This window comes from Bubalus kerabau, chromosome 23 (assembly GCF_029407905.1).
Source record: "Bubalus kerabau isolate K-KA32 ecotype Philippines breed swamp buffalo chromosome 23, PCC_UOA_SB_1v2, whole genome shotgun sequence".
In the NCBI taxonomy this organism is placed as follows: Eukaryota; Metazoa; Chordata; class Mammalia; order Artiodactyla; family Bovidae; genus Bubalus; species Bubalus kerabau.
In genome coordinates this window covers 8,847,188-8,851,969 of record NC_073646.1, presented here as the reverse complement: position 1 = coordinate 8,851,969, position 4,782 = coordinate 8,847,188, and the positions used below count along the sequence as shown (strand labels likewise).

The 4,782-nt window shown below is 45.6% G+C and overlaps 1 non-coding gene across 1 annotated transcript; it reads right to left on the bottom strand.

The window, feature by feature from the left end:
- Positions 1 to 326: 326 nt before the first annotated feature.
- On the bottom strand, positions 327 to 429 carry LOC129638262 (U6 spliceosomal RNA). Its single transcript, XR_008707769.1, has one exon. It is a non-coding gene; the product is annotated as a U6 spliceosomal RNA (small nuclear RNA).
- Positions 430 to 4,782: the final 4,353 nt, after the last annotated feature.

Here is a 4,782-nt window from a genome sequence, read left to right as displayed (position 1 = left end):
AGATCCCCTGGAGGAGGGCATGGCAGCCCACTCCAGTATCCTTGCCTGGAGAAACCCATGGACAGAGGAGACTGGCAGGCTATAGTCCATGGGGTCGCAGAGTCGGACACGACTGAAGTGATTTATCACGCACGTTCTTTTTCACATTCTTTCTCGTACAGGTTACCACAGAATATTGAGCAGATCCCTGTGCTATACAGTAGGTCCTTGTTGGTTATCTATCTTACATGTGGTATCGTGTGTATGTTCATCCCATGCTCCTGATTTATCCCTCTCCATGTTTCCCTTTGATAACCATGATTTTGTTTCCCATAACTGTAAGTCTGAAAAATATGGAATGCTTCGTGAATTTTCATGACAACTCGTGCAGGAGCCATGTTATTCTTCTCTGTATAGATCTAATTTTAGTATATGTGCTGAAGCAAGCACCTAACCGTGTTTTTTGGTTAAACATTATTTTCAGATGTATTTGACAGAAATAAAGTATGGATTATTGTTAAAACAAACAAAAATACGAAAGAGTATAAGTTAAAAAAGAGCAATCCCCTTGCAGTGACCAGTCTCAATGTAAGATGATAAAGACCATCAATAGTTTGGTATATATCCTTCTATATACTGAGAAGTCCCTTGGATTGCAAGGAGATCAAACCAGTCCATCCTAAAGTAAATCAGTCCTGAATATTCATTGGAAGGACTGACGCTGAAGCTGAAGCTCCAATACTTTGGCCACCTGATACAAAGAACTGACTCATTGGAAAAGACCCCAATGCCAGGAAAGATTAAAGGCAGGAGGAGAAGGGGATGGCAGAGGATGAGATGGTTGGATGGCATCACTGATTCGATGGACGTGAATTTGAGCAAACTTGGGGAGATAGTGAAGGACAGGTTAGCCTGCCATGCTGCAGTCCGCCAGGTCATGACTGAGCAACTGAGCACCACCACTACAATATATGTTCTACAAAAATGAATGCATGCGTGTACAGGGTGTGTTTTTCAGTAGTGAGTTCACGTGATAGGACCCCTTTTACTACCTGCTGTATTCAGCTAATGTATCTGGGCGATCAGATAAGGGCTGACGTCAGAGCAACTCCAGAGGGCATCTCTATAGAGGGTAGTGTGAATGGGCTGGAGAGGAAGCATCACAAGGATTACCCAGCCTGTGCAACTTCAGCACTGTGGACAGGGACACAGCTCGCCCCTCCAACCCTGAATGGTCAAGGCAAAGATGACTAGGACATAGACATTGTCCTCAGGGAATTCACAGTCTTGTGGGAGGGTCAGCTTTGTGGTGGAATGTGAATACTGTTAGTTGCTCAGTCATGCCGACTTTTTGCAACCGCATGGACTATAGGCCGCCAGGCTCCTCTGTCTGTGGAATTCTCCAGACAAGAATACTGGAGGGGGTTGCCATTCCATTATCCAGGGGATCTTCCCGACCCAGGGATGGAACCCGGGTCTCCTGCACTGCAGGCAGATTCTTTACCATCAGTCAGTCAGTCAGTTCAGTCGCTCAGTCGTGTCCTACTCTTTGTGACCCCATGAACCGCAGCACGCCAGGCCTCCCTGTCCATCATCAACTCCCGGAGTTTACCCAAACCCATGTCCATTGAGTTGGTGATGCCATCCAGCCATCTCATCCTCTGTTGTCCCCTTATCCTCCTGCCCTCATTACCATCAGAGACACCATAATAGCTTAATAATGACATTACAAGAAAATACAGATGTAATTCCCCAAACTCTGCCCACAAGACTTGAGTAGGATCTTACTGTAAGTTGAAGGGAGTTTTGTCCTGACACATGGTTTGTGAAAGAATGAATTGCTGTTGGGTTTGACTGATTGTAGATGAGTTGTGATGTGGTTTATCTAAAGGCTATTGAATGCATCTTATAATACTCAATAAAAATCTTTATTCTTTTAGTATATAGTCCAAGGTATAGTTTTTCAGTAGTCATGTACAAATGTGACAGTTGGGCCATAAAGAAGGCTGAGTGCCAAAGAATTGATGCTTTCGAATTTTGGTGCTGGAGAAGACTCTTGAGAGTCTCTTGGACTGCAAGGAGATCCAACCAGTCCATCCTAAAGTAAATAAGTCCTGAATATTCATTGGAAGGACTGGTGCTGAAGCTGATGCTCCACTACTTGGGCCACGTGATGCAAAGAGCTGATTCTATTGGAAAACATCCTGATGCTGGGAAAGATTGAGGGCAGAAAGAGAAGCAGGCAGCAGAGGAAAGACAGTTACATAGCATCACCGACTCAATGAACATGCATCTGAGCAAACTCCGGGAGATAGTAAAGGACAGAGGAGCCTGGTGTGCTGCAGTCCATGGGGTCACAAAGAGTCAGACACTTGGTAACTGAACAACAGTGATCGTGAACATCCACTGAGCACCCTGTGCTAAGCATGTTGCTTGCATTATCTCAGTTAATCCTCTTCACCACACTCTGATGGAGATAATCTTAAGGATCCTGTTTTACAGATGAAGAAACTGAAGCTCAGAAAGATGAATTGACAGGAGTAAATAGTGATGATCTTACAAATGCACAGGAAAAACCTCTAGATGTGGTATTTGGGTGGCTCAAGCCTGTGGCCCAGTATGACACTCAGCTAACTGGCCTTGGGGGTTAAAGTACATGCTGAGAGGGGGTGTGTCTTGCAGTTGGGCTCTTTATTTATTCATGCTGTGGTAAGGAGCTGCCCTGGCGGCTCAACTAGTGAAGAATCCGCCTGTAATGCAGGAGACCTGGATTCGATCCCTGGGTTGGAAAGGTCTCCTGAGAAGGGAACAGCTACCCACTCCAGTATCCTGGCCTGGAGAATTCCATGGACTGTATAGTCCATGGGGTTGCAAAGAGTCGGACACGACTGAGCGACTTTCACTTCACAAGGAGCTGCTGCTAATACTCACCTCCTTACAGCCACGCAGCAACAGTAAACTTCTATCTCCTGGCCGGCGGGACGTGACTGTAATGTCCCAGACCACCACAGCCACATCTTGTACTGTCTTTGTATCCATGAAGCATCCAGAGCAGGCGCTTGTCCAGGGGTCCCCCGGCCTTGCCGGTTTACTCCCCAGTCAGGGCCTCGGGCGTCTCTCTCTCGCCCCCTGCTGTCTGCTTTCCATACTGCAGCCAGCCTCCTCCTCGGAGGACGTGAACTATTAATATTTTGCTCCTTTGTTACTTTGTTTCCCTGTATTCCTTTTTCCTTAGTATTGGCACTTGTAGGATTTATTTATTTTTATTTTTAACTGAATTTGTTTATTTGTCTGCACCGGGTCTTTGTTGTGGCATGAAAGATCATTGCCACAGGTGCAATCTAGTTCCCAGATCAGGGATCGAACCCTGTCCCACTGCATCGGGGAGCGCGGAGCCATAGACACCAGACCTCCAGGCAGGTCCCTAGAATTTATCTTATTAATCTTGAAATTAAAATAATTCAGTAAGAAATGTTTCATAGACGCCTCGACTATTGAGTTCGGCTCATAGAAATTATGTGGGTTTTTTTTCCGATACGAAAAATGATTCCCCAATTATTGCTAAAAATATTTGTCTCCCTATCTGTTCTTTGTTTCTCAAATGTGTAATATTTATTTATGGAATTTCTTGGCTCTTTATTTCTATTTAATACTTCATATGCAGTCCTTTAGTCTCTGAGTTTAATTTTTTTTCCTATAATAAATTATACACTACTCCAAGAAAATGCGTATCTGACCCCTCCTTGGATGCCCCCTCATAGCAACCCATCGGCTCTTGGGGTGCCCGTGAATGCCCCTTGACCTGCACACCTCATTCCCACCCCTCAACCCCCCGCCTGACTTTCAGACCCTTCTTTCATACACAGGCGCTGTTCACCACGCCAGCTCCTTGTTCGGCTCTGATAACATGTACTTTACGGCACGGCCACGCCAAGGAACTGTGGGCACCCCCGCCCTCCTCGGGCAGTCTGTGTGGGGAGAGGGAGGCCGCCTCCACAGGAAGTAGGTCCGATCTCTGCGGCTCCCCGCAGGCCTCTCGGCTAAACACACCAAGGATTTTTTTGTCATCATCACCATTCCCATCAATGGTGGTAGGACATTACTCTGCAATGCCTTTCCAGAGCTACAAATTATTCCCAAGGAGGCTCTGAAACAAGCCTTATTTCCTCTGCTGAATCAGTTCCCTGGAGGAACCTGGCGGGCGGGGGCGGGGACAGGGGAGGGGAGGGGAGGAGGGAGAGACTCTAGAAACCCGTCTCCCATCAATTCTTCCTTCCTTTTATTTATTTTTTTTTTTAATAATTTATTTATTTGGCTTCCATGGGTCTTAGTTGTGGCATACAAACTCTTAGTTGCAGCATGTGGAATCTAGTTCCTTGACCAGGATTGAACCTGGGCCCTCTGCATTTGGGAGCAAGAAGTCTTAGCCACTGCACCGCCAGGGAGGTCTCCCCACCCACATTTTTAAAAAGTAAGAAAAAACAAGAAAAGAGGTGAAATTAGCATTTATATTTTATCTAAGTCAGTATATCAAAAACTGTATCATATCAACATATACTCCAGGTTTTCTTAGTTTTTAATGAGATATTTTAAAGTATCTGGAATGCAAAAGTAGGAAGTCAAGAGATACCTGGAGTAACAGGCAAGTCTGGCCTTGGAGTACAAGTGAAGCAGGGCAAAGGCCAACAGAGTTTTGCCAAGAGAACAGATTGTTCACAGCAAACACCCTCTTCCAACAACACAGGAGACGACTCTACACATGGACATCACCAGATGGTCAATACCCAAATCAGATTGATTATA